Here is an 11137-nt window from a genome sequence, read left to right on the forward strand (position 1 = left end):
CAAGAACCATCCATTCATCAATCCATCTTTGATACATGTTGTTTGTCCTGTTCAACATTATTGCAAAAACTAAAAGAGAAACATATAATGTTATGAGCACAAAGAAAGATATGAGAACATAGCACAAGTATGACCATAGCAAAGGTTTAGACATTAAACTGTGAATTGTATTGATGAAAACAATTATTCTGTTTTCAAAAACGCAAAGCTGAACCAAACATACACTCCCCCCCCCCCCCCCCCCCCCCCCCCCAACAAAAAAATACATAAATAAATATTACAACATTTATGAAAATAAAAGAAACATGGTCGCTGGACTAAAATGAAAAAACACATGATATCTCCCTTCGAAAGCTTCTAGTTTTTATCTGAGGGGACAGGAAGAACATGCAAACCACTGCCCCTCTTAATGTGGAACACTGAATCCAGTGGCCGCGTGCTGGATCCCGTGTTGCTTTATTCTGAAGGACGCGCGCCGCGGCTTCCGGTCTGTGCGCGCGTCCTGCACGCTGGTTTGACGCAGGCTGATGCAGACTGGTGGGAGTCTGGAGCGGTGGAAGCTGCAGTGCGCACACCAGCGTCTGCTCGCTGTACTGCAGACTGACAGACACAGAGCCACCGGGCGATTTAAGGGCATGACCCCCCACACACACACACCCCCACCCCCACCCCCCACCACCACCACCACCACCACCCCCCCACCCGACCTACTGACTGGCTGAGAGCCCGTCTGAAACCCCATCTACCGTGTTATGCGAGCAGTCCTCGATCATATCAGCACTGATGGCATTACCCATCTCTCCCCAGGAGCAGCGATGTGCTCCACTTCTCATACTTACAGCCTCTGTAAAATTACTGGTGTGTATTCTATTGCCTCATACATAACTGCCAGGGCTTAGTTCCTTCTCACCTGAGTGATAAGAAAAGCCCCCCAAACGCTTTGATGTCTGTTCTTTTCATATTGCTTGAAATGCAGTGGAAATGCGTCTCGAAACATGATGCAACTCAATTTTTCCAGCAGGGCAGAGAAGGCAGGCCTCGGCTGCGTGATTTGTCAGAGGCTCTGCTGAGACACATTTTCCAAACGTTGTGTGTATGTTTTTGAAGCTGCATTTGTGTCCGTTTCACGTGCTTTTATGAAGTATATTAGTCTTGTTTTTTTTTTTGCAATTGAGGTACTTGTTGAATGTAGAAGTGAGTGTATAAGTATGTATTTTTGCATGTTTAATGATGAACTAAGAAAAATGTCAACTTTCCCGTGAAAACAAAGCTACAGTGATATTAGCACAGAAAACATAAAATGGAAAAAACAGACTAAATTAGGGTTTTTCTCAGTTTTTCTAATGCATCCTACAGACTCTGGTTTAGGGGAGGCCTGACCCACTAAACTCACCAACAATTCTAAATGTTTTCACTTTCAATTTGTAAAAATGAATCAAAAGTTATTGTTCTCAGTAAATGGGAGTGCTGAACACAGGTTTTTGTTTTTTTTTTGGGGGGGGGGGGTCTTCATCAATAATACAACTTAAAACTCAGCATATGTCCTCTTTTGGGAAACTTAATTCTTCACAGTCAAAAGAAATTGCTCAGTACCAGTGCAATGCTCATCCATATACATTTTTTTTAATGGCATTCCTGAGAGGACCAGACTTCTGTACTAGTCATCAGGCACGCAGCTATAAAACACTGCTGTAAAAGTTGCACATTATCCCACTCAGCAGTCTGTGAAGACCTGCTTATTCAGTAACTCACAGCTATAGTTCAACTTCAGATTACACAATATTCTATTTTACGTCAGCCAGTCAAGCTTGAACGCAGGTAATTCACAAACGGGCAGATGATTCACCAAAAATGTGCAGTCTTAGTCTTTTTTTTAAGTATTCCTTTCATACATTAATAAGAATCTGATGTGCATTGTATATAATAAACATCAATCTTTAGCCTCATGAATTCACCCCTTTAAGGTTCTCTCATGAAAGTGAATAGAACCTGCAGGTGTGTGAAAGGTGTAACTAAATAATAAACTGACTTTAAGGTAGCAATTTGTTACCCTTAAACATGTAATTTACCCAGCCACTCTGTGTGAACTGTATGCAGATGCTTGTTTTCACTGCCCCCCTTTTTTCTTCTGCTCTCTCTCGATAATTAAGCCACTAAATCAAATTCATAACAATCGAGGGCTTTTCATTTGTTGCTGCTTTTCAGTGCAGCTTTGAAAAATATCCAGTGCGCCTCTGAGAGCTCCCTCTCCCGTGGCAAAGAGCGGAATCACAATAACAGCCCCCACCTACAATTTGTTGCACACATATTTTCCATCTTACTGGGGGTGAGTTCCAAAGCAGGTGCAGCAGCGCCATCATGTGCTGCAGATGCAACAGTGCAGAGGAAAAAGGAATTTTTTCACTTTTTCACTGCACACACACACATACACACAGAACCCCACTGAGAGCAGTTCAGGGTTCTGCTTGGGGGCATTTCAACACATGTCCAGGGCAGCATGGAGGTTAGAAGACCAAGGTTATCATCTGCTTTGTAACCTGCAGGTGTGAGGAAGGAGCAGAGATGTGTGTGTGTGTGTGTGAGCAAACACACACTTTATACAGGTTAGGTTCATGGGGAGCTTGAGTCAATCTAAGTGCGACAACATAAACAGAAAGAGACAGTCAGGGGGAAAAAAAAAAGAAAAAAGAAAAAAATCCCCAGATATTCTCACTGTGAGGTCAGGTTGTGGGGAGGGGTTTCACCGCGACACCTCGATGCAGACAAGAAGAAACTACACCTCACGTGTTTCTTTGGAATTTTGCTTCAATAGAGGCATGACTCAGATGACCTTTCTTACTTGTTTCATCAGCCACGCTCCAGTTCAGCAACACACACACACACACACACACACACACACACACACACACACACAGTTGTACTGACATCACTTTGCTGGCACTACACTGATTTACATTAATTTCCACCCGACCTTAGCACCACCCTGACCTTTAAAACAATCCTTCACACTTAAATGCAGTGATTTGCATCATCACTGTGTCCCCTCAAAAAATGTCCTCACAAAAAAACAAAACACACACTCATTCATGCACGCATGTGCACACGCGTGCACGCACACACACAGAGGAGACACTCAGCAGTAGTCAGCTGATATCATCATCAGTGTTGCTCTCAGCGGGAACACAGGCACGTCGATCCCTCCCGACCTTTCGTTTTGTCTGCGCTGACCTTTCTAGATTGAGACACACAGTGTTTCTAAAGGAGAACATGTGAACTCTATTTTGCTGCAGGTTAAGCCGAAGTCTGAGGAAAGGGAAGATAAAAGCACAGATGCCAATCAGAGGCTGCATTTCTTCGGCGCAAACTAAATCGTGATTGCGGTCTCGCAACAAAATCAGAAACAATTTGAAGTAGGCAGACCAGTAAAGAGCTTCAGTCACTCTTCATGCCACGAAAAACATCTCAAGCAACTAAACAGAAACAGAATGAAACAAACCAATTAAAAAATCATTAGAGTATCATTAGATCCTCATTACCACATTAATATGCGACACTCAGGGAGAAAAACACCATAGTGACACTTCAGAAATGCCTTCCATTCAACAAAACCTTTCATGAATGCGTGACATTTACAGCATTTTAATGGTGACACATATCTAACGATGGCCTGACGACAAGGAGTCACAGATCTCATATTCATCACATGTAATTCCAGCTTCCCTCCTACCATTCTGTCCCTAGTGATTTGTGCCTGAAGACAGTTTTATAGTAGGGAAGAGATATGTCAGGATGGAATTATAGCCTTGAACTCTTCGTACAAAACAATTTATGTACTTGGGGATTGGAGATTGAATACCCAGCAACAAGTTTGCAAAGAAAATTTCATCCAGTGCAGAAAATATTGCAGTTCTGTGAAAAACGGTGGTAAAGTGGTTTATGACATATCACATCAGGAAGTTTAAAGGGATACTTCAACATTTTAGCAAATTGGCACATTTAGCGCAATTCCTTAGTCATTTCGAACAGCATACTTACTTTTTTTGTGAGGGCGAGCTATTGTTTATTCAGAGGTGAGTCGGGGAAGGTTTTCGGGATGGACACAATGGAAGTGAATGGTATTTTTGTTCCCCCTTTTCAAACTCATCAAATACACAATCCAACAATGCCAAAACACTTTGGTGGACACGTTATAATCCGCACATTCACTACGCTGTGGAACACCAACAAATAATATTGTAGCGTTACAACACTGAAGCAAATACTGGGAACTACTTTTTCTTTTGAAATCACTACGCCCAGACGCCATATTTAGTAAGTAGTTCCGTCTTAGCAATCTTCACATAAACAACTCAATCTGGTAATTTTGCATTAATATTTCACAGCGTAGTGAATGTGCGGATTATAACGTGTCCACCAAAGTGTTTTGGGGTTGTTGGATTGTGTATTTGATGAGTTTGACGAGGGGAAACAAAAATACCATTCGCTTCCATTGTGTCCATCCTGAAAACCTTCCCCGACTCACCTCTGAATAAACAATAGCTCTCCCTCACAAAAAAAGTAAGTATGCTGTTCGAAATGACTAAGGAATTGCGCTAAATGGGCCAATTTGCCAAAATGTTGAAGTATCCCTTTAAAAGTCCTGATATCTTATCGGACTTGTTGCTGCATTCAACACAGAGATTTATGGACACATGGCAACTAGCTCTGTTGCTATAGCTGTAAATAGTGAGGCCTGCAATTACCTGTCTACATTATTTACTGAACAATAGCAGCAGGATGTAAGTAAGTTGCAATAATGGAAAAGAAACAAACAAACAAACAAACAAAAAAACCTGAAAAAACATACATACATTTTCCATCTGACTTATCATTTCATTTCTGCAGTAGACTGGCTAGACAAACAGTTGGTCACAAGACGTCTCCTATATCCTCCAGCACTTTAACGCACAACCAAATTAATTCTAAAAGACTCCATATCCCAATCTGTCCATATTTTCCACGCACTTCTAACATATGACAAAAAATTCATTTAACTACAGCTGAGGTTACCCTGGACTACGTATTTTTCTGGTAAAGCTGCTTTAGGTCCAGTCTGCTGGGAGAACTTCCTCATTGCACTGAGTTCTTCTCCTTTTTCTCTCTGTCTATTCATACGTCACCACTGCATATCACTATTATCTGTCTGTCTCTTGTTGTGCTCTCTGTCCCTCTGATCACTGAGTGGAACATTAAGTTCATGATCTGTGGCTCCTGCTCCATCAAGTCTACGGTGTGTGGATAGTCTTACTGTCTGAAATGAACTTGTGCGTTGCTTTTTGTTTCTGTCCTCTTAACATCCCCATAACCCCAGCTACAGTAGCAGAAAACGGCCGCCTGTGATTCTTCCATGTTTTTTTTTTTCACTCTACTTGTTTATGAAGAGCTGTTGGGTTTTTGTGTGTAAAAGTCACATCAGATGGCTTATCATGACTGAAACTGCACAGGCAGGAAAGATACTGCTCTCTTTCTGTGCCTCCGATGTATTTCTATGTCTGTTCTCTTCCACGGTGTCCACTGGGATCAACTCCAGCATTTACAACCTTAGCTTACAAGCAGCCATTATAGAAGAAACGAATGAAGAACCAGGAAACTGCTGAACATCATTAAAAGACCATTTTGCCCACACATGAAGTGAGTGAATCCAGCGTGAAGTTAAGCAGTGACAGCAGTTGTGTCACTGATGTCGATGGCTGGTAGAGACGGCGGCTCTCGGAAATGGACTAAGATCATTTGCTTAGTCAGTGACTGAGACTGGCACTCGCTCGGGAGAGCTAATTGTTCTTATGTTAAGACTTCTGGCCCGGAGAAACAAAGCTGAAATGAGTTAACACTGTGACAGATCTGCTCATTACTCTGAACTCTGAAGAGAAACAAATGACAAAACGTCTGTCTCACAGTAAAACCTTCTTCTATCCCCTGCATTAATATTTAATGCTGGTTGACTGAGCTGTGCTATAGTTTGTTCTCAGAGATTGGGAAATTGATTGCACTGGATAGAAAAAATACTTTTTTTTTTTCTTGAATAAATAGAAATAATCACAAACAGATGAGTGATTCACTGTATGAGTTTCTGGGCTTATTCTCTGCTCCTGTATTGAGCAGTGCTTATGAAGGAGGCATTTGAGGAGAACAGTCCTGCATGACGGTTGTCCCTGTGATGTGCTGATTTTATGATTTCCATAAAACCTGTGTGGGGTGAACTGGTGATGCTTAATTGCTCGCAGGTGTGAGTGTGTGTGTCAGCGTGTCAGCGTGTCTGCAGTAGAACTTTAAAGGACTCTGATCAGAGCTGATCGGCTCTGGGGACACCAGAAATGGATAATCTGTTGATTTTTGACAAGTAGAAGTGACTTCTAGAGGAGCTTTTTAGACATGGCCTTCTGAAAGACTGCTAGAACAGAACTTATTTGTTGAACTAATTGCTCAAAGCTTCATTTAAATGAGGAAAGAAAGTCTTGTCATTAGTTGATAACCATCATTTGTGTTAAAAAAATACTTAAAGTAAGCGTTCAATATAATGTATAATTGTCATCACAGCCAATTCCTTCCTTTTTCCAACCCTTCGAATGACTTGGTGAAAAATGTCAAATTATTGTTTATCTCTCCAAAACAGTAGAATACATTGGCGAGCTGTTTCCCCTCAAAATATCACGCTTGTGTCCAAACAAAGCTGGCAAACAAACTTTCTCACAAGACTTTTCTAAACTGGAAATGTCTCAAAAGAGAGGTCTTGTATTTTCAAGAAAAGCTCAGTGGTTCGGTAATCTCTGTAGAAATCTGCTTTCATAAAAATCTGTTTTAATAATAATACATTCTATTTCAAAGCGCCTCTCAAAACTCTCAAGGTTGCTGTACAGAGTAAGATAAAAAAACAAATAAATAAAAACACAACTATCTGTACTTTTAAGAAAAGAATGTCAGTCCTGTTATCAAAATGTCACTCTATTGAAATTGTAAAAGTTGGAAATTGTAAAATTCTAAAACGACAAGCAACACGTTTCCCCCCACGGAATATATTTCACTGCAAACAGAACTCATCCTTTCACTGTCCAGTGGTTTATTTTCCTCAGTGCATTAACAAAAGGTCTGATACTGTGACAGCATGAAATTTTTGTATTCGCTCCCTGCATCCCGAGGCGCTTCGGACCCCCGGGGTGCATTTGGAGCATGTCAAACATTTCATGCCACATTGCATGGTAATTATGCTTTTGAATGCACCATGTGTTCCTTGGGGGCCCAAATTCATGTGGAACGCCTTGTTCACCAAAGCATGTAAGTAGATTAACTACTTTTCAAAACCCAGTCAACAACCGAAAAAAAAACACCAAAAAAAAAAACAAAAACAAAGCAAGTTATCAGTAAGACATAATTTCAGCAAAACATTCTGTCATTATTCAGCGTTGTTGATGTAATTTCAATATCCGGCTTTTGTTTTATTCATCCAGTCGAGCAGATTTTCTGATTGTCTCCACTCAACTGGAAATAAACGACATGTTGCTTTCAATTTATTCTTGATGATGGATTGTAAAGCATCTAGAATCAAGAAAAAACTCTGAAGTTAATCAATAATACATATGAACATTAAGCACGTAAAGAGGTGAAAAATTGAATGAAACAGTTAACGAGGTAAAATGTTTCTCTTTTCTTCAGAATTGGTGTCTTTTTTTATTCTGTCACTTGAGTATCATTATGTGCCATTTGAGTATTTATTGAAGTGTGAATTGTTGTCCTCTTGAGAGAAGGCTGTTATCGATGATCAAAGATGGCCGCCTTCTCTCCTTCACTGAGCCACTCGTCTCTATTGATAATGGGAAACAGACGAATATCAGCATGAAGAGGTGCCTCTCAGGGGTTTAATGGCTTTATTAAAGAGTTGTTTTGTCTCCTTGATGTATGTGTTTTCGCGAGTCAGGTTAGACTGCGCTATAAATTCATTATGTCACTCTCAAAATGCTTCTTCTTCTGTGGAAAAGATGTAATGAAGCAGATGTTGATGTGTTGATGCTGTGAGTGAAACCAAGCCATTAAATTGTAATGAGCTTTAAAATTGTATACCTGCACACCAAACCCCACAGATCTTCTCCACACTAGTATGGCGCAATAAAACAAGCACTTCAGCTTCGGGCATCAGAGATATTTGAAATCTCTGTCATGGTGAAGAGCTCTTGGCGAATGTTGGACTTTCTAAACCTTGCAGGACCCGAGAGATCCAACGCAAATTGCAATATATGGGGGAGAAATGTCTGATGTGTTTGATTTCTGGATTGGAAATGATCCAGAATTGGATGCCTTTTGCCACTACCCCATTTGGATCATTTCTCCTGTTTGAACCCTAGATGGCAGCAAAAGCTCACGTCTCCACTGCATCAGTTTAATCGTAAACCTAGGCCGTTTAATGAGCCATGCACAACAGTTCACACACGCACACACACACATGCATGCACACGCACACACAGCTCTGGGTGCTAGTTTGCTATACTTCTTTTCTTTTCTGTTTAATGTCACGCACACCCCCGCCCCCCTCTCGTGGCATGTAAATACGCTGGCTGATTGCGCAAACTAAAGAATAGATGTGACAGCATCCTGCTGGTCACAATTTAGATAAACACCGTGATTGCAGGAGGTCTTCTCATGCTTGTCAGTGCACCAGCAGGTGTCACCGGAGGTTCCTCCTCACAGCAGAGGAAAGAAAGAGAGAGCAGCCTCCTCACAGCAGCTCCCACTGCAGTTTCCATCACACTCTTGCTGGCTGTGCGTGCCCACTCTGGCTGCTCGGCACCGGCGCCACTGCCATCACAATCACCATTACAATCATTCTGTTACAAATCATGCAGGAATTCACCACAGAGAAACTCTGGCTGTATGAAAAAAGAAAGCAGGACTGACTTCTACCTTCATACGTTCTCATATTTAATGATTTTCTTGGTTTAAATGATCATGTGTTTTGGGTGGTCAAGTGTCTGTTGGTTGAAAAAGAGGAAGAAGAAAGAAAAAAAAAAAAGCAAGCAATTAGAGGATACCTGACTCCGGAGGAGGTTCTAACAAGCACTTCGGAAGATTCTGTGGCAATTTCCTGACTGAACAATGTAAAAATAATTGATGGTAGCTGTAGCCTTACATAGAAGCAATCAAAAATCTCTCACTGCACCAAGAGAAAAGGAAAACACATTTGCTGTGTTATCTATCAGGCATTTTACCACTGATTTCTGGGGCTCATTAATTCCTCTGACTTTTGGTGAGTTCCCAGCATTTCTTCATTTTCTGTGCACCCTTTCAAGCATTTCCCATTCCGTCTCTGCCCTGATTCATACCTCTGCTTTCTTATAAAAGCGGCTGAGTCACCTTAGTAGTTTTTGTACTTGCAGCACAAACAAACGTTCCACAATACATTAAGGTTGAGATCTTTTCATATTTCCAACTGCGTTGAAAGACTTGATGTGATCTGACGGCGGTTGAAACTTTTTTTTTTCCCCCCCCCGTTGCCTCCCTGATTTGTCTGTGAAGTCTTGCAGGCTCCTGGCCAAGCTGTGATTTGTCAGAACATCACAGTGAAGAAAAAACATTTGTGAACACAAGCACTTTCATAAACACACAAGGGCAGTTTTCTTAATCTGCAGACACAGGGAAAAACACGAGGCCCCACAATCCAAGACACTACATCCCTGCGGCCCGCCACTGGGTTATGACATGTGATTCCATGCGCTGTGTGTTGGCGGTGAAGCCGACACCTGCTCCCAAATGGCTGTACCTGTACCTTCTCATAGTTAATGGCTGTACCTGTGTTTACTGTCACAGGCCATGTTTAAACGACTCCGGCTCTTTCATCTGCGGCAGCGCCTGACATTTACACCTAACGAGGGAGTGTGAAGCCGAGCAACTACGAAAGTCATCAGCACCTACACTCTCTCTGAAAATGCCACCCGTTTGACTACATTGTAAAACAAGCGCGCAAGGTCACAGTCTGTACATCATCGGATCATTTCCATATCGTGTGGTGAGCTCAGCAGTGAGACTCGCGTCGGGAGGAAATCCATGTCACCTCCGCAAGAAAGATTGTTCTAAACCACCGTCTCCTACTCAGCATGTCAAGTGGAGATTTAAATTGAATCCTGGTGGTTGAAACTGTCACAAATCTGCTGCCATTAAAGAATGTGCTGAAGAGGAGCTGGCTGAGTGACTATTCTAATTTGCGAGATAGTGGGTTATCTGGGAGATCTCTCGCCGTAAATGGGAGATGCGGCGGCGGTGAATGGTTGGAGAGATATCGTTTATACTGCATGCACCGTGCACGTGGCAGATATCTGCATTGACTATACGCCCGTGCAGTCTGAGTGAACAAATCCCTCAGCATATAGGTAGAAAAGTGGATGAGTGGCTCCCTTTTAGCTGCTTCTGGAATAGAAATGGGAATGTGTTAAGAGTGACAAGATAAAGAGTTTGGACCGTTTAACTTTAACTTTATCAGATGAACTATCTGGATAGAGGTAAATGTATTGATTGACAACAAAGCTGTTCAATCAATAGTGAGAAAAGGGTTCAGCATAAAGAAACCAGAGATGGAAAGAGATGTGAAAATATGTCCGACTGCGTTGCTTGACTGGTTCTTAATTACAAGTAAGATATTCTCTTATTATTTTTTTCACCTTTACAGTAAGGCTATGCCTGTCAATCCAGATACACCAACCTTAATCTGTTCCAATGACACATAATGTAGGTAAATCTATAAAATACAAATATCAATACAAAAATATAAGAACAGAATTTTGACAGAATAAAATGATATTCATAGAGACAAAGATCATATTCATAAATTTCATTGTGTTCCATGGAGTGACCTTGTAAGAAAGAAGGAAAGAAAGTTCAATAGAAGCATTCAGTTCCAGTTTTTCATCTCTTTCTGGTATATTTACTGGGGCTGACACTGTTTTTAAAAAAAGAAATGCCCTAGCAGTTTTTCAAAGGGCTAGCTGTCTTATTATTCGAAAGTAGCATTGAAGTAGCATTTACTTTGAGGGTGAATTCCTTCAGTTTAATTCAAATTCCTTGTATTTATATAACGCCAATTAAAAAATAGTCACTTTTACAGCAAGACACTTTG

The sequence above is a fragment of the Salarias fasciatus genome, chromosome 15 (genome assembly GCF_902148845.1).
Source record: "Salarias fasciatus chromosome 15, fSalaFa1.1, whole genome shotgun sequence".
NCBI lineage: Eukaryota > Metazoa > Chordata > Actinopteri > Blenniiformes > Blenniidae > Salarias > Salarias fasciatus.